Source organism: Lepus europaeus, chromosome 9 (assembly GCF_033115175.1).
Source record: "Lepus europaeus isolate LE1 chromosome 9, mLepTim1.pri, whole genome shotgun sequence".
NCBI lineage: Eukaryota > Metazoa > Chordata > Mammalia > Lagomorpha > Leporidae > Lepus > Lepus europaeus.
In genome coordinates this window covers 45872814-45898274 of record NC_084835.1, presented here as the reverse complement: position 1 = coordinate 45898274, position 25461 = coordinate 45872814, and the positions used below count along the sequence as shown (strand labels likewise).

The 25461-nt window shown below is 45.6% G+C and overlaps 1 protein-coding gene across 4 annotated transcripts in view; it reads left to right on the top strand.

The window, feature by feature from the left end:
* Window positions 1–25461, top strand: part of FOXP1 (forkhead box P1) — a 625834-nt gene that overhangs the window by 93852 nt on the left and 506521 nt on the right. For all 4 annotated transcript variants that reach the window (XM_062201264.1, XM_062201263.1, XM_062201262.1 and 1 more), the window contains exon 2: window positions 3790–3919. The gene's annotated coding sequence lies outside the window, so the exon portion shown is untranslated. The remainder of the gene's footprint in view (window positions 1–3789; window positions 3920–25461) is intronic.

Here is a 25461-nt window from a genome sequence, read left to right as displayed (position 1 = left end):
CTGGGATCCTGGGAGGAAATGCACGTGCGAGGGCTCGGAAGACCTCCCGGCTACGGAGGGCAGGATTCTGCATGAGGAGCTGGTGCCCGGCTGGCACCCTCAAGCGTGCAGTCCCCGGCCTGGATGAGTGACGCTGCTACAGAGCGAGCAAGTGAGCTGGGGGAGGAAGCCGGGGATGGTGCTTTTAATATTTTGGGACCTGTACTTTTTTGTTTTGTTTATGCATTTGTTTTCCATTTATTCACAAATTCTCTGTTATTTTGGCCCTGCCTCCCCAACTCTCTTAAATCAGAGAACTATCTCTCTGAAATCATTTTCTTTGGGTCTGAAATAAATCTTTAGGAACACCCTTATAGAGGGGTGATAAACTTTTTTGTTTTTTTGGGTCTGGAAAGCTCTTATTTCACCCTCAGATTTGTAAGATAGTGTTCCTGGGTATACTATTCTAGGTAGACAGTTTCTGCCTCTGGGCTGTATTCTGGATAATTTATTTGGATATCAGTCTTCTCGTATGTTTCTTTACTTCAGTTGCTGGATTTTTCATTTCTAAGGCTCAGAGCAGTTAAATATTTCCGTTAGTTACAGAGCTCCATGAAGGTGGAATTGGGTCTTGCATCTGTTGAGTTCTTAACAAAACACACATAGAGACAAAACCAAAATACTCCACAAACCACAGTGTTGGTTCTTCCCTGGTTTTTGGATGCACCCGGTTACTCGAATGTATTGGAAGCCAAGCAAGGCAGCACTAATGATCCTGCTGTCAGGGCATTGTTTGGCCAGCTGATGTCTTAGCCAGACTCCCAAACAGAATGGAAATTGAGTTCCTGCATGACATCTCCCAGCTCTCTATCCTCACTGGCTTTTTTTTTAAATTTATTTGAGAGGCAGGGAGAGAGCATGCAGGAGAGAGAGTGCACTCCTCCAAGCCTCTGGTTCACTCCCCAGATGCCTTCTTCAGTGGCTGGGGGCTGGGCTGAGACCAAAGCTGGGAGCCTGGAACTGTATCCAGCTCTCCCACGGAGGTGGCAGGGACCCAACTACTTGAGCCATCACCGCTACCTAGTATCTTCTGTGGGACCTCACAGCCAAAACTCACTTCCCAGCAAGGCTGAGTCACAAAGGTTCTGTCACAAGATAGGCACTCAACGTTTTTGAATTATTGCACTGGCTGGAAAAAAAATGTAGGATTCTCACGGGTGTAAGCTTTGTAGAATCAGGCTACTAAAACTCTGTGTGTGTTAGCTTTTTATCTGCATATTGAGCTTATAATAGTAGTATCCACCGGCAGCTTTGTTGTAAGAATATAATTAAATGCAATAACTTGTAAAGTACCTAAAACAATATCTAGCACAAAATAGTGAGATTTTAATAAATGGCAATCACATTTTTACAAGATGCTGAAGAATTCTTTCGATTATTGATTCCATTTGTTGACTCAAAAGAATTTGTATGAGCTGCCTGGTATGTGCCAGGCATATTTCTGAAGTACTTTAGAATACAATGATGGACAAAACAGTTCCTTTCTCTCATAGAGCTTATAACCTTGAGGGGAAGACAGGTGAATAGATGAAAGAAAGGTACAGATTATAACTTAAACAAAACACAGATTATAATAAAATGGAATAAGCACATAGAATGATACAGTTCAGGGTAAGTGGAGCCCTAGCTTAAGTAGATGGGCAAGTTCTTAAAGGGGCTTATGTCTCTAAGACCCAAGGATAAGAAGCCACTAAGGAGTAGGCTCATAGGTTCTCGGTAGCTGGAATAGCAAAGGGGCTAACCTTGAGCCTGGACAAGCAGGGGCTTACTTGAAACAGAAGGGAGGGCACTGCATCTGCCTTGCCTGGAGTAACTGAGTGGGTTGGTGGTTGGAGGTTCACGTCAGAGTGACGGAATTACGTACGCCTCTTCCTGTTTGCCCTCAAACATCGACTCCACAGCTTTGGGAGCCTCTGGGAGCCTTGGGAATGCTGTTTGTGGACCTGGAGAATGGGGCTTTGTCATTTGTGCTCGAAGTGCAGTCCGTGATGGACAGTGTCACCATCCCCTGGCGGCTTGTCACACATATGGAATCTCAGGCCCCTTTCTGCCCTACTGCGTCAGCGTCTCTGCGGTAGGCCCAGGAATCTGTTTGGAAAAGCTCTGCACGTGGTGCCCAGGCACATTACAGTTTGAGAAGCAGCGTTGTTGGGTGCATTTGGGCAGGTTATCCTCACGACTTAGAACTGTGGCCCCTGCAGAGGAACGGAAGCTGGCTGTGGGGCGCCAAGGGGTGCCATCAGCCGCTGGGGGTGCCAGCTCACCAGAGTTGGGTACTGGTACCCAGGTGAGACTTCCTCCAGGCACTTGGACAGGTCTGTGCCACAACACATCTTTTTCAAACACATGTTTATTTATTTACTTGAGAGGCAGAGAAAGAGAGAGACAGACAGATCTCCCACTCACTGGTTCATTCCCCAAATGCCCACAGAAGCCAGGGCTGGGCCAGACTGAAACCTGGAGTTAGGAACCTAATCCAGGTCCCCCAGGGTCTAGGTCAGTAGGAGCTGAAATTGAGAGCAGAGCTGGGACTTGAATCCAGGCATTTGAAACACAGGTGTCGTAACTACTAGAACCAACACCTACCCTCACAACACATCTCGGATGGTAGTTGGCATGAGAGTGATTTGTGATAAAAATCTCTTCTTACACAAGAAGCTTGAAAGAAAATTCAGTAGTCTAGGCTATTTAGAAGACATATGGTTTATGAAAAGACAGAGGTACTTCAAGGCAGAAGGGACTTGGCCTTGTACATGAAGAGCCTGGGATCCCGAGATGTTCATTGCATGGCTGATTGACCACGATGTGGAGTCCAGGGTTCAGGCCTCTCAGTCTTGAACCCTGGTGACTCCACCGGATATTCAACGTTGATGCAAGTATCTCTGTGAGTGTTTCTCCTTGTGTCATTCACAACGATTTGTAGAGTAACAGAATTATTTTGGAGAAAAAAATAAATAATGATGGTTGCCTCTTTTATTAGTTGTGTTCATCATCATCATCATCAATATTTTAAAATAGTTTAATATCATTATTTAATATTTTCATCTGCTGCAGAAGATCATTACTTCCTAGGAGTGTGCATATGTCTAAGTAAGATTTGAGTTAAGGGACCAGTGTTGTGGCGTAGCTGGTAAAGCTGCCACCTGCGATGCTGGCATCCCATATGGGCTCCAGTTCATGTCCTGGTGGCTCCACTTCTGATCCAGCTCCCTACTAATGCACCCGGGAAAGCAGCAGCAGATGACCCAAGTGCTGTTTGAAACTAGGAAGAAGTTCCTGGCTCCTGGCTCCTGGCTCAGCCCAGCCCCAGTCTCTGTAGCCATTTGAGGAGTGAACCAGCAGATAGAAGACCTTTCTGTCTTTCACTGTCTCTCTATAACTCTGCCTTTCAAACAAACAAATAAAAAAAGAGTTTGAGTTAAAACAGCTTGATGTTAACCTGAACGCTTTCTAACAGGGCATAGTGTTTTTGTCATGCTGAAGTATTTAAAATACTTGCTGCAAAGTCCATAAGAAATACGGAGCCTTTCCAGCGTAGAGGGTGAAGCAGTTGACAAGTGCATCTTTCAAAACACCGTTTCCGGTTTGTATCCGACAGCCTTGGGCTCGAGGCATCGGTATACCCTCGGCAGAGCGGTGATTTCCCCCACCTCCAGCGTGTGTGTGTGCCTTGCTGTTTTCAAGTGTAAGGAAGTGGTGGTTTTAGAAGTTACGTCTTAGTTATGTGTAAAAAATATTTTTGTGTTGTAGTGTCCCAGGAGCTTTGGCTGCCAATTCCAGTTTCCCAGCGCCGCGTTCCGGCAATGGTGAGGGCTTCGGTCCCTTCCCTCATCTGCTGTCAACCATGAGTGGACGGTTGTGATGCCTGCTAGCCGGAAGGGTGAGTGCATGTTTGTGACTGTTCACCTTATTACTCACAAGACAAAAAGACCCGCAGGGCAGCTGCCCACTGAGAATGAGAGGTTCTCGTTTTGGAAGAAGAGATAAATTCTGCCATTGTTTTCCAGGGAGATCTACCTAGGTACTTCCTGCAACAAGCTAAGGATGTACCAGTGGCAGAGTGGGCTCAGGAGGGCTTTTGTGATTTGCTTATCTGTTTTGAATGGAGTCCGAGGCGTGGGCTATTGAAATTAGCACCACATGCACAACTGGATGAGTCCCAATTTTTGGTCCCATTTCAACTTAGTGATCACATGACCTGCTGGAAGACCATAATTAGTCCATCTTTGGGGAAATTTGAATCTGATTTGTTCAGTGAGTGAGTCCCATCCTGAGCTTTCCACATGATAGTGCTCTTGAGAAAGCATGGGATACTTGGGATTCTCAAAAAACTTCTGGGCGTTTTTTAAAATCATAGTTTATTCATTGAATTTGTAGGGGTGGGCTAGCGGGAACTTGATATTTTTCTGTTCCGTGAGTTTTCCACGTTGGCTAGCTGCCATCATTTTCCTCAGAAGTTGATGGTTTCCTTGTGGTAAAGCACCGTTGCGATTTGCCGTTATCAGAGAGGATAATTGGTGGAGGCCACATGTTTTGGGTGATCACTGACAGCGTTCAGTGGTAGCTCTGTCATAGGATGAGGTCAGTTTTAGGAGGAATTACTTGGTTTCAGGTTTTGTATTGACTGGCATTTAGTGGTCGAAGGCATTGTTAGAAACTCACCTTGTTTGTCTTGGTAGAGTTGTGTTTGAAACAGATTTTATTTAACGGAGAGAAGTGTAGGGGAAAACCCACTATTTTAGAATTTGAGAAACCTAATAGTTGCCTGATCTGTGAGAGATCACTCTGTCTCTTCTACGATTTCCTATGTTTACAACAAAGCAAGCAGGTTAGAAGAGCCCTGGAAATTGTCAGTTAAATCTCTTCCATCTACACGTGGGACAGCTGAAGTCCATGTAGTATCACCGGGGTGTCTTGAGTCCCTGAGTTTGGTCAGGAATGGATGCTAGTTATTTGTTCCCCAGTCAAGGCTCCTTTGCCCTTATCTCAGTTACATAGAGAGGTTAGCACAGCCCGTTGAGCTCAGTAAACCTCGTCTGGTATGTGTCTGTTGAACACGTTGTTATACATTTAGCTATTTGGGCCAGATTTTCAAGGATTTTGTAGCCAGAGGTCATTTTGAAAAAAATTCCTCTGATTTTATAGATTTTTTTTAAAGGCTTTATTGAAGCAACTAGCCCAAATATTAGAGACCAGATTATTCTCAGACAGCCTGTTGGCTTGTTTCTTCCCTGACTACTGGTGCTTTGCTTTCTATTTTCCTGAAGCTAGAGAGAGGAAAAAAAAATTAAGTCTTCTATCTCCTTCACCCTTGTTACACTGTCAGTACATTAGGTTAGATGGTAAAGCAATGGCTAAGGAAGTTGTGGAATTCGGGGCACTAGCGATCTTGGTTCATTTAGTGGGTGGTCTTAGGCAAGCCCTCTGGTTCCCCACTGCCCTGCAGCTCTGATAGACTTTCGTGAGTGTCTGTACGGTAGTGAGCCGGTGGCATATGTTTAGAAAAGCTTTGGAGGATCCAGTTAGAGGTAAGAGCAAAGTCTGAGGTCTGAGATACACGTGAGAATGCATACAGGGGTTGGAATTCTGAAGGTACTGGAGAGCAGCAGGTTCAGGTTTTAGGTTACCTGTCATCTCTGTCTTCAGCATTGAGAGAGTCTGACTCAACCTCACTAGCATAACATTGATGTATGAAATTTAACAAAACCACATGAATGGAATTATTGAGGATGAGGCTCATTTTATTCATTAATTTCAATTGGGTAAGTCCCACTCTCTGAAAAATCAATCTGAAGAACTGTAATGAAAATGATCTCTTGTTGGAAAAAAACTGTATTGTTAGATTCAGTTGAATACTTTTTCTTTCTAAATGTGGAAGTGGTTTGTAACTTATTAGATGGTAATAAACTTCCGTTCGTTGTATTCTCGGTAGGAAGTGGAGCTATGCCAGCCCCCGTACCTGGAGCATGTGTTCTGCCTTTTACCCTCCTCCCAGTTCCCCTCAAGGTGTGCCCTAGGACTGCTTCTCACCCTCCATGATGCCCTAGCCTGTTCTTCCATGCATTGCGCATCTGATAGTTAGTGCCTCCATCGTCAAAAATGTATTCACAGTCCTATGCCTCTGAGAACTTTAGAGTTTATTGAGTGACCAGAAGAAACACCAGTTAATCATGACAGCTGATAATCTGATGCATTTGGGCTCAAAATAAACTCTTGGTTCTGAGTGAAACATTTATTTCATGGTTAAGTGTTCTCGCGGTGGACGAGGTGAGAGCCACAGGTTTAGGCAGCAAGGACAACAGATTCCCTCACTCAAATGCAAGAAAATGAAACTACCAGAGACATGGCACATACACATAGATCATGGTGGCAGAGTGTTTAAGGTCAGGTTGTGGGTATAGTCCTTGATTATTGGTGACAGCTTGCTGGTATCATACATTAATTTAGGAGGCAGGAACAGAAAGGAGGCCTGCACACTTTGGGGCCCTTCGTGTGGGGTTCTTTAATGCCGCTGAGCACCAAGAGGCCATCGCAATGGACTCCCGTTTCACGAGACTGAAGCCGTACCCCAGTAGCTATGTCATGCACAGCCCGGACCCCAGGAGTGAGCAGTGGCGGAGCCTGTTGCAGGTTTAACAGGCAGCTGGCCGCGGGGTTATTAATAAATGGGATGATAGCAGTCTGCATTTGCACCGAGTTTAGAAGAGTTGAGGAGACAGAGTGAAAATGCCGGCTGGTTTGTCAGCCTCTGCTGTGGCATCGCACTGTCCCTTCCAAGACGTTCTCCGTGCTCATGGATGGGGTGTGAGAGTGTGAGCGTCACGTGATGTGCTTGTATCTTATTTGCCCACTGTTGTTTTCCCTTATTCGCCTGTAATTCCTATTTTGATGTCTCTCATGATCAAGTTCCTAGTGTTCGACTTCCCAAGAGGAGGTAAAAACATGGAAAATTACATCCTTCTCACTCCTCCACTTGGTGAGGGGCTGCTGTGTGACCAGGAGTGCCTTGCACTTCTACATAAAACTGGAAGACATGGATTTTTTTTTTTATCATTGGTTTTGGGGTGGGGTGGTGGCTTTGTAGCTTCCGGGAGAAGGTGGGTGCAGCTGGCAGGTGTTTTGGGACAGGAAAGCCGGCTGGCGGGCTCCTCTGCGCTGCAGCCCGTCGGTGGCGAAGCTACTTTGTTGTGCTTAAATTTCCAGTCCCTGAAATTTTGACTCTGAAAAGTAATTTTAACAATTTAATAAACTATATAATAGGTTTTATAAGCCGGAGCGAATGATCTTAAGTATTTTGGTCTCTTTCATAACACAATGAACCTAATATTGGTAAAAAATACAGATCTTCGCTCGTGCCATAAAGAGAGGCTAGATTTAATAAGCTGTTATGAGTGCTGGCAGCTGCCTATCAGATTGTATAACGTGGGCCCCAGCGTGTGGAGACAGTGTCAACTTACATTTTATCTCTGAAGTATTTTCGAGGCGTTTATTTGGCCTTTCTCCCCAGTCCCTAACCTAATACAAGTAATGTAATTGGCTGAATATTTTCCACAAGGCTAATTGGCTCGGGGCCAGTGGTGGAAACCATTGTCTGGCTTGATGAAGATCAGAAATTAACGTGACAGTCACATGGAGGTAATGGAATCGGTTGGGAAGGTAGTAATTCAGGGTGGTGAGAGGAAGTCCATCCTTTCTTGCCCATCAGCAGCCGGGCTGGTTCTGGAAGGAGGTGGAAGAGCTGCCACCTTCCTCACGAGCCCCCTGCTTCCTCTGAGCATGGCCAGCCCGTCACTGCCCTCCCCCGCCCCCCATGTCAAATGCACTTTTAAATTCTTCAGACAGGACTGTAAGACAAACTAATGAATTATTCCGTTTGTCAATTAAAAAAGAAAATCCACCAACTACTATTGTAAGATTAAATTCCAATTAGAAGATTGCATTTAATTCAGAAGCTATAACATTGTTTTAATGAATTCTGTTGGAGGTGGCAGTTTATGTGAGATAAATTTATATGGTGCAGGTAGATATAAATTCATTGGATAATGTTAAACATGTTACTTCATATATATTAGCTGAGAAATTTATTTCTTCTCTAGTTATATCCCCAAGGAGGGAGAGTCAGAGGGAAAAACATATCTTCAAAGAAAGAACCCTTTCTGTCCTGTCACATACTTGCTCTAAAACAGCCTTTTCTCACTTTTATTTTAAAAAATCTGTTAAATTTCTGCATTAGCTGAATTTATGATTCCTGGTGTATGCTATTTATAAAATTGAATATAGGTTTTATGATATAGGAAATTAGTTTAGGATTGAGAATATGATCCAAGTTTGTAATAAAGGTAATCTGCATTTATATTACAGATATTTTCCATTCCTCTCTAAACCCCTTATGGGATTATATACACATTTTTCTGGACATACGGATTCACTGTAGAGTAAATGCTTAATGTATCGGACAGGCTTTTGTTCATATAACAAGTACACAAAACATTGAACCTTTTGCCTAAACCAAGGGAGGCCAACACTCTTGACACACTACCTTTGTCCATTACTGTGCCTCAGGCAGACATCATTAATTGATCATATCCTCTTGGAATGTGGATGTAGCCTTAGAATTCTTTCACCTAAGTTCTTTCAGGAAAGCCTACAGATTCACGATTTGTAAAAGTAGAAGTAACGTCACAGATGAGGCAGATGGCTGCTGAGCAGTCTGTGTCCTCTGTGCCCAGTGCTAACGCAGCGCACAGTGGACAGGTAGCCTGTTTGCTATGTGCGTGCAAGACTCTTACCCACAAACAGTTTTGGCAGCGATGGGCTTGTGTAGTGATTACATTTTTGACACATGCATGTGCCGAATTTGTCTGATTCACTACATAGTTTATTTTCTGCCCTTCATCTGGTTTTGGTATGGTGTGTGTGAAACATTATGGTTTTACAGTTTCTTTTTATTTTTTAAGTTCTGTAACTTTGGAAGGGACAAAAAAGGGACTGTGCTTGTCCTCTTCACACATGTGCATCAAGTGAGGCTTCCTCGCATAGCAAGGAAGTGTGGTGTGAGAAACAGACCCCGACTTTCACTCTCTGAGTGCAGGTTTTTTTTTTTTTCTCAGAGGGAGGGGCACAGACGTGTGCCAGGTGCTGATGTGGGCAGGGCAAGTTCCTTGCAATCCCTTTTTGCATATTAATCTTGGTGTTTATCAATACGCCGAAGCAAGATGTACCAGGGAAGGAAGGCACTTAGCTATTCTGTTTCACAGGATATCTTCCGTGATGTAAAATTCTAGGAACTTAGACTAGATTGCAAGAAGTTGTTGAAGATATTCGGTCTTCTCCTAACTTGGTTCGAGTAAAGACAGAGGCCAAGAAATGGAGATTTCCAGTCAGTGTATGTGTAAGCTGTTGAGAATGCCATCATTTAAATTCCGTCTTGAAGCAGAACGAGTGATTAGCACATTTAATTAATGTACATTTTAATTTCATTTCCCCATGGTGTTTATTATTTGTCCTGGTCCTGGCAACCTGAGTTTTGGAAAGCAATTGGAGGTGAACGTGTGGGTTGTTGGCCTCTTAGTCCCTATCCCTAGGATGCTGCGATTGACCTTGTTCAAGGATGACCAGATGGGTCGGCCCTGGTCGTGGCCTGTTTAGATGGTGGCTCTCAGGTTTGCCTCAGCATGGCCTTCTGTGTGGCTGAAAACAGTTGATTGATACAGGCTCATGAGAGAGGAGATGGAATCTTTTTTTTTTTTTTAATCTTCTTAAGTCCTTTTAATAAAATTTGTAACAAACGGTCATGGGCAGCCCTTCACGGGGCATTCACTGGGCCAGTCCCTGGTTTGGCGATCACAGAGCTGTCTTGTTAAATTCTGACAGCGACTCTGTGTTCTGGGGGTTACTGTTCTGGGTTCCTTGTTGAAAAGACAGAAACTCAGTGCTTAAGTCACATGCTCAGGACCACAGAGCAAGAAGCAGAAGCAGAATGTACCCCAAGTTGGGCCAGCTTCAAAGTCTTCGACTTAACCACAAGGGCATCCTACCTCCTCGTCGTTGTCTTTTGAGTTGATGCCATGTTTAGTTTTGTTCTGTTTTGTTTTTTTCCCTAAAGATTTATTGTATTTATTTGAAAGGCAGAGTGATAGAGAGGGAGAGAGAAAGAGAAAGAGATCTTCTATCCAGTGTTTCCCTCCCCAAATGGCCACAACAGCTGGGGATCAGCCAGGCCAAAGCCTGGAGCAGGAGCCAGGAGCCAAGAACTCCATCCAGGTCTCCCACCTGGGTAGTAGGGACCATCACCTGCTGCTTCCTAGGCTCATTAGCAGGGAGCTTGGTGGTAAGTGGAGCCAGAACTGGAACCGGCACTCCACTATGGGAATGCTGGTGTTGCAACAGGCGGCTTCACTATAGCCCTGGCTGCAGAGTACATGGTCCTTTAAGGGCTCGTCACGTGATGCCAGCAGGGCCGGTGTTGTAGTTTCTACTCATCTTGTCGAAAGAGATGGAATCCAGCTCTCTGAAAACTGCAGCTCTATCTAGAGACAAGACGTTTACAGGGTCAGCGGTACAGTCAGCATCCCCCCCCCCCCCCCCCAGATCTTCCTCACCTGCTGGCCTCTTCCTCCCGTCTGAGCGCCTCCCCAGAGTTGTGACGTCGGGCTCGGCAATGCGTGCTTTCTTCAGTTCCCTTCTGAAGCGCAGCCGCTCCGGCCGCTGGCAGCTCCCGGAGTCCCTCACCCCTGCGCAGGTGACTTGATCCCAGAACTTCTCTCTCCCAGTTTTTAAAAGTCGCATATTAAATTACTTTAGGAGGAAGCGACACGTCATTTGATATTTCCTTTGCAAATAGTCAGAAGGAAAGAAAAAGTGGGGCAGAGCCTTGATGCGTGGAGAATCTGTGCAGTGGGTTTAAGTGTGCTCCTTGTACTCTGCTACCTTTTAATATTTTTGACCTCTTGTATCAAAAAAAGGTGCTGCGGGTATGTGTATGTGGGGGGTGAGATAAGGGCCCCGTCTAGTTCTCTGTCCAGTCTCTTGCTTGACACCTCAGCCACAAGGTAGGACTGGTCTCTGTACCCCTGTCCTTGTCCCCAGACCAGCCAGCCCTGAGCTGCTGGGGCAGTGTAATTAGCGGTACTGAGCGTGGGGAGAAGCTAACCTCCTTAGGCCAGGAGTGGAAGGAAGGCTGAGGACATCTGCAGATAGCTTCACCTGGCAGCAGAGCACTCCCTGACTAACTCTAGGGTGATGGGAGTTTGGGAGCTTGTCGCAGGCGAGCCTGTGTGATGTGGCAGGGGCTGTCGTGCAGGGGCCATGGCTTTGCGCAGGGCTCCTCCCCTGAGTGGTGTTTGCCAGGGAGCAGAGAAGACTTGAACCCAAGCCAGTGTGATTTTCTTCTCCTCTCCTGCCAAGGCTCTGACCCCAGGACTGCCTGGGCAAGCGTGTGAAATCCAGATTCCCAGGCCCCCGGCCTGCGTAGGGAGAGCGTGAGCTCTGACCCTTGAGTGGATCACTTCATCTCCTGGCCCCAGGTCCATTCACGGTGAAACCTCGGCTGCGCATCATCTCTCTCCGAGTCTCCCTCTCCTCCTCTGCCGAGTGGGGGCATGGAGAGTGGGGCTGGCTGTGAAAAGTCCTGCAGGCGGCACGTGGCACCTTGCAAGGCACCAGACCAGACACATGCTCCGCGCAGCTGCCTCTCTGCCTTGTGCAGACGTCTGCACACACCTCCACGTGACCGAGAAGACTCAGGCTGCACCGGCGAATGCTGCAGGTGGCACTGTGTGGTGGATCAGGCTCAAACCTTATCCTTGGATAGCGGAGAAGCATGTCTTTTGTCATAAAAACATTTTAAAAATCAGTATTAGGTTTTATCCATGGATGTTTGAAAAGGAATTCTGTCTTCAGCGTGTACGAGGGTTGACAAGTGTAAATATGCAGTTAGACAGTTTCAAGAAACGTGTATTATTTACTGATCAATGTAGTGTCTCCTTTGGAGCCATTACACTCAGTCATTTCCTGTCAATCTCGCCACGCTGTTATAATCAGACTATGGATATGCATATTAAAATATAAGAAAGTTATTGTGCATGTGGAATGGCAACTGCTTTTTAATTGTTAATAATGTTGCTGCTTTAAAAAGGTATCAGGATAGTTTCCCCTTAGATGGTGAACAGTCTGCAGCACTGCATGAGAAATCAGGGAGCCACAACCTGAGCTGGCAGGAGCAGAGGCCTGGCTGGCACCGGTCGCTGGGTGTCGGTGCTTCCAGTCGGTGCCCAGTTCCCAAAATAGAGCTTTTTACCTGGCTCTGGTGCCGAGTACCTGGGGGCTACCGATACCCTTTTTTTTTCTACCACTGAGTTTTTGGGAAAACTTTTGCAATTTAAAAAAAGAGAGGCAGGCATTTGACAAAGTGGTAAAGATGCTGCTTCTAGGCTCATATCCGGTGCTAGACTGGGCTCCTGACTCCAGCTTCCTGCTGCTACACGTCCTGGGAGGCAGTGGGGATGGCTCAAGTCATTGAGTTTCTTTTTATTAAGATTTATTTATTTATTTGAGAGGTAGTTACAGAGAGAGGGAGAGACAGAGAAAGTTCTTCCACCCACTGGTTCTACCCTAAATGACCGCAACAGCCAGAGCTGAGCTGATCTGAAGCCAGAAGCCAGGAGCTTCTTTCCGGTCCCCTATGTGGGTACCCGGGCCCAAGCACCTGGGTCATCCTCTACTGCTTTCCCAGGCCATCAGCAGAGAGCTGGATCAGAAGTAGAACAGCCAGGACATGCACCAGCGCCCATATGGGATGCCGGCGTCATAGGCGGAGGCTTAGCCCACTATACCACGGTGCTGGCCCTGAGTAGTTGGGTTTCTAACACCTGTGGACTGGGTTCCTGGCTCCCAGCTTCAGCCTGACCCAGTCCCAGCCATTGTTGCGGGTGTTTGGAGAGTGAACCAGCACATGGGAAATTTCTCTGTCTCTGTCAATCCCTATCTCTTTCTACCTTTCAAAATAAATAAATAAATAATTTTTTAAAAGTATGTGTATGTCTGAGTATTATAACTTCTCTGTCTGTATCTGAGCCCAGCAAAGCTTTGCTGTAAAGAAGCTAATAGCAAATATTTCAGGCTTTGTGAGCTGCCTGGTCCCCTGCGTCGTCTTAATGCTCCGTGCAGAACGCATGGCAGCCATTGGCGATATGTAAATGAATGGGCATGGCTATGTTCCAGTAAAATTTATTTACAGACACTGAAATTTGAATTTCACATACTTTTCACTTGTCACTAAGTAGTAGTATTATTTTCATTTCCACCCAATCCTTTAGGAGTGAAGACTATTCTTAGCTCAATGGTAGCAAATTGGATGTGGCCCACGGGCCCGCAGTTTGCCAGACTGTAGTCTCGAAGCCGTCAGAGCCTGAAGCGATGGAGAGGGCTCAGCTCTCTGTGCTCAGTCACGGGCATCCAGCGTCAGTCTTTGTCTTCCGTTTCGGATGAAATAAGAACGTCATCAGCTCTTCCTTAATTCTCATCTCGAGATGGGCTGTCCCATTTGTCCTGTTTGTTGGATCACTCCGCAGTTCCTGGCAACAGCTGGGGCCAGGCTGGGGCGGAAGCCGGAAGCCCGGAGCTGGGGATTCAGTTTGGTATCTGGCCTCTGGGGGTGGCAGGAACCCAATTAACTGAGCCATCGCCTGCTGCCTCCTGGGGTCTGCGTTTGCAGGAGACTCGAGTCAGGAGCCAGAGGTGGAGCTCCAATCCAGGTTCTCCGATGTGGGCATCTTAATCACAAGGCCAGATGCCTGTTCCGCAGCCCTCTATTTAGTATAAGAAAAATACAGAACTAGAAGTAAAAGTGAGGCTAGTGAGAGATGAAGTGAAAGGCAGGATGGGTCCCCGAGTCAGAGTGGGCTTCAGAAAGAGACTCAGGATTTTGCTGCACACCCAGTGTTTCCTAAAATGTGTTGCGCTCTTACGTTTTACCAGTTGAAATCAAGGTGAATTTTCTAGAAGACACAAATCAACATTTATTTTTAAATTTAAGACTGCTTTTAAGAATATATATATATATATTTTTTTTTTGACAGGCAGAGTTAGACAGTGAGAGAGAGAGAAAGGTCTTCCTTCCGTTGGTTCACTCCCCAAATGGCCACCACGGCTGGTGCTGCGCCAATATGAATCCAGGAGCCGGGTGCTTCCTCCTGGTCTCCCATGAGGGTGCAGGGACCCAAGCACTTGGGCCATCCTCCATTGCCCTCCCGGGTCACAGCAGAGAGCTGGACTGGAAGAGGAGCAACCGGGACTAGAACCCGGCACCCCAACCAGGACTAGAACCCGGGGTGCCAGCACCACAGGCAGAGGTTTAGCCAAGTGAGCCATGGTGCTGGCCCCAAGAATATATGTTGTTTATGAAATAGTGCAAAAATCTAATGAGCACACGAAGGCAGTATTAATAACTGCTTGAGAAGTTTAAGGAAACAGAGAAGAGAAGCATTTTCATAAAGCAGAGACCAAGGTAGGAAAGAGCACGGAGTGAGAAAGTGTATGGAGGAGGTATGGTTCACAGTTCTCTGTAGTTAGGGATGGGGGGAGGCTGGCCAAGGAAGAGACATGAAAGGGAGGCTTTCCAAGAAATCTCCTGGGAAAATGACCTAGAGGGACGTGTCTTTATCTGGCGTACTGATGAAAGGGACTTGGATGACCCAGGGCATGAACATCCATGAAAGGTGAGCCCCTCACAACACAAGTCCATTGTGATGAAACAGGTGGAAGAATATGACAAAGGTACAGTTAGGGTGAAAGCTTTGCAAATTCCTTTTTAAGTTGCTAAGTGAAAAATAAATGCATTGCAGGATCTGGGGCTAAGAAACAGACCCTTTAGCATGCAATTGACAGCCTAGGGATGGCAGTGAAGGGCAGGATGCTGGCCAGACACCTTGGGTGTGCATCCTGGCTCTGCCACCTGCCAGCAGACAGTCCTGGGCAAGCCACACCTCCTCGTTTCTTAGTTTCCTCCCATTTAAAATGGAAAGAATAACAACGCCTAACTCACAGGTGACTGTGGGATGTCATGAATTAATACACATAGAGCATTAGCAAAGAGACGGCGTGTAGTCAGATTTCAGTAAATAATAGCTAGTTGTTAGCCCTGAAGCTCGCTGTCAATAAAGAAGTGTGGTTTGTGATCATTAGGGTGAGTGTGCCTCTCTCAGGCGTGTGGGATGTGAATGTGGTGTGGACAGGTGGCTGTGTATCTGTGTCTCATGGTCCTGTGCATCATGGACATTCAAAGGATCCTAGATGTGAACCAGGAGCTTATGCTTGGCCCTCCATGAACCCTGCACCTCAAAGGAGGAGAGTGAATTGCTTCTCTGTGAGCATCCAGACTGTATTTGAATAACTCTGGGGATGGCCATAGTCTTGCCCTTGAGGAAGCTGATTATCTATTTGACCAACCCCGAGGGCTAGGAAGCTCCTTCTTAAGTTGGACTCAGATTTGCTGCTCCTGGGCTTTCCACCTAATTACTGGGTTTGACCCCTTGGGATTCTGCAAGCCCATCTCTTCTACAAGACAACCTGGTAAAGATTTGAGGACAGTTCCAGATCCTTCCTGAGTCTTCTCCAGGCTCCAGAAGCCTTGCTTCTCCAGCTCTCATCCTCCTCTCTTAGTTCTGAGTGACTTGTGGCCTGCGTGGTGGTTTTGCCCAGCACCAGGAGCCACGAGGCATCCTTTGTGTAGGTGTCTGCATTAACATAGAGTTCTCTTTTCCACAAAATCCTCCTTATCATTCGGAAGTGAAAATGTTTTGACTTTTCTTAACCTACTTCCTAAATTGCAAATTTGGGAAGCTGGCACTTAAGGCAGCTGTCGGGGAAGAGATGGTTCACCGTGCCGTGAAACTCGGGGTGCTGGAATGGGCTTCTCCTTCTCCCCAGCCAGGCAACCGTAGGAGCAGTGTTCTCCCCGCGGGTCCAGCAGCAGTGCACTGTGTACCCGGGCCTCTGCTCATCGTCCAGTCCTCACCACTGTGAGTCTGCTATTGTTTTCATTCCGCTTTTCAGATCCTGAGAGCAGTGCAGGGGGAAAGGTGAGGCTTCAGGTTAGAAAGCTTAAGAAGATGATTTTTCTTTTTTTTTTTCTTTTTTTTTTTTTTTTTTTTTGGTCAGCTTGACCAAGATGATTTATCCATATGTCCTTAATCCATATCAGTTTCCTGTTCTGCCTAAGAAAATGTGTAGCTGATGGTCTCGTTTGCTTTCCTCTTTGTTTAACCGCACAGGAATCCTACAAGTCACGTAAACATCACTCCCTCTACTTTTCGCGTAGTCTACTTTTTTGTTCCATTGGAACGAATCGGAAGCGATTGCCATCCGCTCTGAGTGCTGGAGCCTGCGTGCCTAGACACTGGGGCTGGTAGACTTCATTTTTCTCTAGGCTTTCGCCAAGTGACTTTCTTCCCCACCCCCGCCGTTCTCCTTAACAAGCTTCTCAGAGATGAAGCCAATCACAATGTTATCGGCAGTAGGAAGATTTCAAGATACGTTCATGGGCATGGGGATCTTGAGGGATGGCTGGGTGCCTTCTATGAGACTTAACACATTTCCTGAACATGGAGCCTCACCATGGCAACAGCCATGCCACATGACACACTGGTGACACATGCAAGGTGCTGCCACAACTCATCCCAGGTTGAACGTCTGTGACTCATTGTTTCCACTGACACCGTGACTACTGTAACTTGCAGTTGGAAGGTTTTCTGGTTTTCAGTGCCATTAATACATGCTGACGCCCATGGCGCATGGAGGGCTCAGGGAAGGGAAGCGTAAATAAATAAGTGTGCACCATAAACATTGCCTTCATTAGCTTTGCACAGAAATATTTGTTCATCAGTCAACCTCCTTGCCACTTGCATTCTTTTTTTTTTTTTTAAAGCATATTTTGTTGGTAACACCTTGGAAGCTTGAAAGTGATTTTTATTTTTAATCATCGTTGTACCCATTTCCACTTGGCAAACCGCTCGAGAGAGAGTTCACGGTGGCCCCTTTTTAGTATTTGTTTATATTCTTTACAAGTAGCAGATTTCCTGATGAAGGCATGGTTCTGGGAATATTATTTTTTATCTCATTGTGAAATGCAGTGAGTACTTTCTATAAATCAGAAGGCGGTACTATGGGCCCGTTGCTCATTTAGGGGCCTGAAGGTTGTATTTTATCAGACGACTTTTCCAGAAGTCCAAGATGGGTAGTATTTTTAACATATTTTAATTTCTGAGTGATTCAGTGAGTAATTAAAAAAAGTAGATGTGGAATCTGGAAGGCATTAAAGAGATGTCAAGGACAGAAGGATTTTGATTTGTAGCCTAATGAAATGTTTTGCCAACTTTTAAAGATTTTTTTGAGAGTAGAACTTTAATCATTTGCTTGTGTTTCTGGCATGGTGAGGTTACTCCTGTTTCTGTTACATGATGAATCCAAAGTGAAAATGGGATAATTTTTAATTAGCAAAATTATAAAACCATTTGCAGCCAAATGTTTCTTGTCTTGTATAAACTGTGAGGTTTCACATTTTTACTTTAATCATCGTAGGAAATTTCATTCTGGAGATCTATTTTCAGTTGGTACTTTATGTATGGAGACAAATTCTCAATATTAGGAATTACCCGGTAATATTCTTTTCCAGTGTCACTTGAACAGTTTGACGCATTGTGCGTTGCTGGTGCCTATTCTAGAGGTGTCACGTTTACCTCAGTTGGATGTAGCACTAAATAATCTCTCCAGCATTATGAATGCAAAGCTAAATACACAAGAGGAATAGTTATTAGGGAGTTAGAAATGTTTCCTTAACTTTGTGTTTCGTATGATTTTGTGCAGTTCAGAGTTGCTTTTGTTGAGGCTACCTATTTATTGATTTGAAAGAAAATGTTCTGTTTTTCCTTTAACTACATGAATGGAGAGTTATTGTAAAATATGTTTTATTAAGGAAATGAGAACACCGAGCCAAGTCATGGCAGCCTCCACACAACTCTCAGACTTCAGTTGGTGCTGCTTCCATTGCATTTGATAGGAGACTTCTGTGTTTTCTGGGAGCTCATTAGAACCGTACGTGAAAATGAAAGAATTCTGTGGAAATGAGAAGGGGGCACAGTGTGTGGAATTTGAGGATCTGCCTTGAGTGGCACTTTTTAAAAAAGTATTTAAAAGTATTTAATACTTGCTGGGATGGCGGTGTTGGGAGGAGTGCAACGATCTGCGCTGTTTCCATTGGGCCCTCTGGAGGGCGCTGCGCCACACCCCCACAGCGCACCCACTGCTGCCAGATGAGGAAGCAGTTTCTGCAGCACGTGCTCAAGGCTCTGGCGATGCAGGGACGCCTCATCTTTAGACATTCGTCTTTGAAAACCGTAGGTGTCTCTCGCCGAGAGCAGGAGGGAAAATGAGATAAGTGTCAGTAAATTTCTTTCAGACAGAGCAATTTCTTAATGAAACAGATTCTCAAGGCTCAGGATTCCTGGGGCATGTCAGAGACCTAATCATTTATTACAAAAGGTGAAGAAGACCAAACCTCAATTTAAATAGATAGGAACCTTAATTTAAAAACAAATACATAAAATAACCTAATTAATGAGAGCTCATTTTTTCCCCCTGCGCTTTAAGGAGGTCATTGCAGTTCTGGAGGTGCAAGGCATGAAGTTACCCAGGCATTCCTTAGAGGCTCCCCGTAGATCCGGTGGAGATCTTGCTGGTGGAAATAGAGCCAGTCCAGAGAGTTCTGCTAGGTTTCTAAAGCAGTATCACAGGAGAGTCTCTTCAGGAATTTTCTGCAGGGCATGGCTGTGTGATCTTCCAGAACTGGACTTCCAGGGCCCACTGCCTTCCGTGTGTGCTGTCACGGCGAGGGAGCGTGCCTGTGGCCAGTCGGGGTGAGCAGGGCTGCGTGTAAAACACACGCTACATCTCGAAGACTTGGGAGTACATGCTGAAGTGATAAGAGTCCTGATATCTTGGGTTAAATGAAACATATCCTTCAGTTTAGTTTTATTTCTTTTTCATTTGATGACTAGAAATTTTAAAATCACCTATGTGGTTCACTTTCCATTATTGTTGGTGGACCTGTTAATAGAACATTTATCTCCTGGGTTTCTAAAATCAGGAATTCTCTTCCTTCAAACAAGCGTTCACATGTTGCTCGCACTGAGCAACCACTTGATGAATTTATTTAAAACCAAAGACAGAACATTTTCTGAATTAATTCATTTCACGTGCTGTGTGTGCAGTGCACCAATGAACACTCCATCACGGATTATGGTCCGATTGTGAGAAGATCCCATCGAGTTGTCTCAGTACTTCACCCGACACCTAAATCAAGCACTTATACCCTAGTGATCCTGGGCGTCCACTGCTACCGCTTATCTGCTTTTTGCAGACATTGTCTTCTGTTTTGTCTTGTCACCCTGTGACTCCTGACCTGGGATGCCACTCCATTAGGTCTTCCTCGGGGTACCTCCATAAAGAATTTCACTTCGGTATCTCCATGAAAGAGCAGTTTCTTCCTGGAAGATTTTGCAAGGAAAAGACATCATTTTTTTTAAAAAAAGATTTATTTATTTATTTATTTGAAAGTCAGAGTTACACAGAGAGAGGAAAAGAGGCAGAGAGGTCTTCCATCCGATGGTTCACTCCTCAGTTGGCCGCAATGGCTAGAGCTGCACTGATCCGAAGCCAGAAGCCAGGAGCTTCTTCCAGGTCTCCCACACGGGTGCAGGGTGCTTTCGCAGGCCATAGCAGAGAGCTGGATGGGATGGAGCAACCGGGACTTGAACCGGCTCCCATGTGGGATGCCGACACTGCAGGCGATGACTTTACCTGCTACGCCATAGCCTCAGCACCTAGACATCATTTTTATGTACAAATGGCCAAACATAGGCTGCAACAAAATGCACAGGCTTGAGTGTTTGTGCTGTGCTTCTGGCTTCCTTAGCTCCTCTTTGATTTGTGCTTCCAGCCTCTTCCTTCCCTGTGCGTTGGCTCGGACTGCGCTTTCCTTCCTCCCATTGCCGTTAAGGTATATATTGGTAGACGTGTTTAAGACAAAAGTTAATATTCATACTAGTTGTCACCTTTAGGGAGATCATAGCTGTTCCTTCTGTTGGGAATTGTAATCGTGCAGTCGATCATCACAGCCAGTTTCACAAGAATGCTGGGTGTTCCTTACCCTGGTGGGCAGCTGCGCGGTAGGAAGGCGGAAGGCAGCTTCAGGAGAGGGGCAGGTCAGCACAGGTGATGGTGCTGGGAAGGGGGTGGGGGAGGGGCAGGTTGCAGCAAAGGCTTGGGAGAGTGTGGGCAGTGTCTGCAGGTGGGAGGTATGGGGTGGAGAAGGGAAAAGACTGGCTTCACAAACTGAGCTTGTATGACTCCCAGGGCCGGCTGCTGAGTGCTTACCAGAGATGGGAGCCTCGGTGCGGAAGACTGTGGAAGGCAGGGGCTGTACACTGTTGACCTTTGTTTGGAGTGCTCTGAAATTAAAGGTGACAGTGAGAGATCTGTTTACAGATATCCAGATAACAGTCATCATTTTTGTGTATCTTGCTTTTTTTTTTTTTTTGGTTGCACAGTAAATGCTATCATAATTTAGAAATAGAAAAATTGCAACCTTGCTCACTGTTGTGAAGCAATGAAAGTGAAATTTTAGTGTATTTCCTGTTAGCCATTTCTGAATTCAGAATATATAGTTGAAATAATCTTGGGCTCACAGCTTTGTATCCCAGTTTCTTTCCCTAACGTAGCTGTGTTAAGGCTATCACATTGCCTGTGTAATAGAGCATCCAGTGTTCGTACAGGTATTGATTAGGTGCCTACTGTGTGCACGACCTGTTCGGTGACTTTGAGGTGACATTTCCTGCTGTTGTAGGGCTTACTGATTAGTTAGTGTTTTTTTCAATGAGGTCATCAGTACTGCTGGAGACGTAACAGTTCTTTTTGTATACGCCACATTCCTCTCCTAGGGTAATGGCATTCTTGGTTGTACCCAGTCCTGGTGACGAGCAGAAGCGCACTCCTCCCCTACCCCAGGTCCCAGTATCAAGCAGCTCCCCAGTGATGATCACTGGTTTAAACCATAATGTGGTTAACTGCTTCCCTTCTGCTGGGTAGTGAGGTTGTTTAGCATTGTTCCTTCTCGTTCATTCATTTGGAGGTAAGGGAGACGTGGGGGGTGGTGGTGCAATTATACGTCAGTTGTATTGGCGACTGCCGTTTAATCATAGGATGAGTCTTTGGGTTTTTAGTGACACTCCATGCTGCTGTGTTACTTTGAGAGATTCGTACTCATGGTGTGGGGACAGTATTTTTTTTTAAAGATTTACTTTTTATTTATTTGAAAAACAGAGTTACAGAGAGGTAGAGACAGAAAGAGAGGTCTTCCATCTGCTGGTTCACTCCCCAGATGGCTGCAATGGCCAGAGCTGTGCCAATCTGAAGCAATGAGCCAGGAGCTTCCTCTGGGTCTCCCATGTGGGTGCAGGGACCCAAGGACTTGGGCCATCTTCCACTGCTTTCCCAGGCCATAGCAGAGAGCTGGATGGGAAGAGGAGCAGCTGGGACTAGAACCGGTGCCCACATGGGATGCTGGCACTTCAGGCCAGGGCGTTAACCCACTGCACCACAGCACTGGCCCTGGGGACAGTATTTGACAGTTGTTTCATTCAGTTGCATTTCTTCTTCTTCTTCTATTACATAGCTCAGAAAGATCTTGTGAGATTGAATGAGCTGTGCATATAAAGTTGCTTTGTTCCCTCATATGGAGACCAACATTTGTGTGATGCTATACCAGGCTCCATGTTCATATCTGGACTCATTTATTAGCTGCCCAACCCCCTTTAAAAAAAAAGATTTATTTACAAGAGGTAGAGAGAGTCTTCCACCCAGTGGCTTACTCCCCAGATGGCCGCAGCAGCCAGAGCTGCACCGATCCGAAGCCAGGAGCCAGGAGCCTCCTCCGAGTTTCCCATGTGGGTGCAGGGGCCCCAAGCACTTGAGCCATCCTCCACTGCTTTCCCAGGCCACAGCAGAGAGCTGGATGGGAAGAGGAGCAGCCGGGACTCCAACCGGCACCCATATGGAATGCTGGCACTGCAGGCGACAGCTTTTACCCACTATGCCACAATGCTGGCCCTTGCTCAACCTTTTTGTAAGTTATTTTGCTACCCTGAACCTAGATTTCCCCATCTGAGAAGTAGAATAAAAAGGAAAGTCTATTTATTTATTTATTTGCATAGCAAAGAGATAGGAGACACAGAGAGTGAGTGAGTGAGTGAGTGAGTGAGAATGCTCTCATCCACTGGTTCACTCACCAAGTGAGTATATGGTTACATGCATACACAAGCAGGGCTGGGCCAGGCCAGAGCCAGGAGCCTGGGTCTCCTATGTGGGTGACATGAGTCCAATGGCGTGAGCCATCGTCACTGCCGCCCATGGTGTGAGCAGGAAACTGGAGCCAGAGCTGGGACTTGACCTGAGACACTCCAACACGGCATGCAAGTGTGCCAACTGGCATTCTTAACTGCTAGGCCAAATCCCACCCCGACAGGCTTTTAAGGAATCTTCCTGACTGTCATTAGGGGGACTAGTTGAAGGTGCCCTGCAGTACGATGCCTGCCTATGAGGGGAGTACTCCCTAAATGGCCTCTGTGGAGATGGGCCTGGCATGGAGAGTTAGATTAAATGGGATTATGTAAACCTCTCTTCTCTCTTCTCACTTTCAGGGTAAAGAAAATAAGTAGAATTTCTGCCTACAGAGCTTTCTAACATGTTATCTACTAAAATAATTAATACCATATCTTATGGTGAGTGGAAGAGTGAACCCTTGTGCCTTTCTTGTTTGTCCTTTAGACTCGGGCTTCTTACTGAAGTTCTAGGCTCCTTCCAAGTGCTGCAGACAACAGGAAGATGTTTGGGTCCAAGTTTGGCATCTTTTACTTCCAAAGATAGAAATAGTGTATATTAAAGCAGGTGGAGCCAACATCCCAGCTCCCACTGAAGAATATGACTTAAAATGAGGCAGGGAGCAGGTGTTGAGCCTAGTGGTTAACACGCCTGCATCCCGCATGAGAGTTCCTGAGCTCCACTCCTGGCTGCAGCCCCTAACTTCTGTTTCCTGCTGGTACTTGGGGTGCATGGATTCAGTATCCTGATTCTGCCCCTGGCTCTTTGGGGCATTTGGGGGAGTGAACCAGTGGATGTGAGTTGTTTTGTTTTTCTTCTGTTCCTCTCTTTCTCAAATTAATTTTAAAACATAATAAACGAGGCATATATACATGGGAAAACACTTAACTTCAGATGTTTTTCAAACTCTCCTAAGTCCTCTTAGACAAGCTGGATTTTTCATTTATTTCCTCAGTCACCTTTGTGTGGTTTGTATCAGGTATCAGTTGATGATGAATAGTTCTGCACCTACTCTCTCAGAAGTCCAAATCTTTACTCCGTATCAAGAATAAGGCACCCCTCTTACGTGATGGGGTTCAGATAATCCAGTGTGAGAGTTATCGTGTCGCGATAAACATGAAAACCCTGTCCAAAAAGTATGTTGTCCACCGAAATAAGTATTCCATACTTGTACCTCCTCCCCCAGCAAAAATACAGCCCTAAAGGCAACGAAGCACATAATACATAATGAAAAACAATAAAATGTACTCACTAGCATGGACTTCCAGTGACTCACTGACTTCATAATAAAATGTAAATGTAATTACATTTGTGCATCTTCTACCATTAGGCAAGCTGTAGGAAGAAGTAAAGGGAAACTCTCTTAATAGGGTTGCAAATCAGATTCAGATAAATCTTTACACTTGGGAGTCGCCCCGGGGTTGTGCTGAGGTGCCGCTCTTGGCCTGGTCAGATGGAACCACTTTGAGTCATCTGAGTGTGGTTCCTTTTATTTTGTTCACCCGGCAGTTTTGTGGAGCTGCAGCTGTGGGCTGTGCTTTTAGGATTCTTGTGATGTTGATGATTCATAAAGTGGCCCAGGAGCAAAGCGTGTTGGGGTCTTTGAAGGCATGGCTGCCAGTGTAGACGTTCTCATTTCTACCTTTTTTCTTCTCTTATCACTGGAATATTTCAACTTGTATGTCTGCTGTAACCATACACTTAGCCTGCTTTTCATCTGGGTTTAAAAGAAGGAATCGTATTTCTGTAGCTCTTGCTAAATGCAGTGCCTTGCAGTAGTGTTGAACCCCACATGGAAAAGGCTAGAAGTTGTAACCTCAAAACTTCCATAAATCTGCTCTGTTTATTGGCGGGATATGACGTTTCTGTGTTATATTGGGTACAGGAGAAAAACCTTAAAGATGTGAGTTAATATTGTCTTTGATAAACCTCAAGCATTCCCTCCTGTCTCTTCCTTCAGAATGCTTGTCAAGGTTTGTAACTATATATATATTTTCGTGTGTGTTCATTCAATGGAAGCACTCCCCTTTGGGCTGTAAACTCCATCAGAGCACAAACATGTCAATTTCTTTAAACCACATGTCACCTGGTGCCCAGTTGTATGCAGTTTAGTTGCTGTGGATTCTGTTTTATCTGAACAAATAAATCTAATTAAAATAATGGCTGACATTTTTAATATTTAAATGTACCAGATTCTTTATGAGATGAATTTTTTCCTCTTGGTCCTGGAGACCATACTTCAGTTGGTCACTCTGAACTGCTCCCCTTGCAGAAGTTAGAAGAAACGTTCCGCCGTGTGCCAGGTTCAGGCTCACCTGGTGGTACGTACCTTTCAAACCCAGAAACAGAGCCCCTGAAGCTTATGCCACTCAGGACCGGCTGGTGTGCTGAGCAGTGGTGGGTTTGACAATGGAATTGTCCTGAAATATTTCTTCAGTATCTCTCTCTGCAATATTGTGAGTTGCTTCCTTAGGAAACCCCATCAGAATTTGAGTATATGCTCTAAGAAAGAATTATAAATAATAATAGTAGGAGTAGTACCATCCATTCTTTTTGTTGTGTTCTGTTAAGCCCTTTGTGTGCAGTTTGATCTTTGTATGAACTCCATAGATACTATTATTATTTCTGCCTTACAGTTGAGGAAACTGACACAGCAGAAGGTTAGAGGGCAGTTAGGTAACCCACCCAAGGTCCCAGGACTAGAATATGGGAGAGAGGGCGGATTACTAGATAACTTTGGAACTTCTTTCTAAGGGGGAGTGGGAGCCAAGGACTCAAAATAACCTCCTTTGCCTGGTAGGAATATTTCTTGTTCTTGACCTCTCACATTGTGAAATTGGTGGTGGTGGGGGGGGGGACAGCAGGAAAGAGAGAGCGAGGCTACTTGCCAGGCCCGTGAGTTCACAGAGCTCCCCTCGTGCTGCCCGACCCACTTTTGGCCTGCACACGACCCTGCCCCAAGGTGTTGCTTTAGGATTTTGTCTGCAGGCA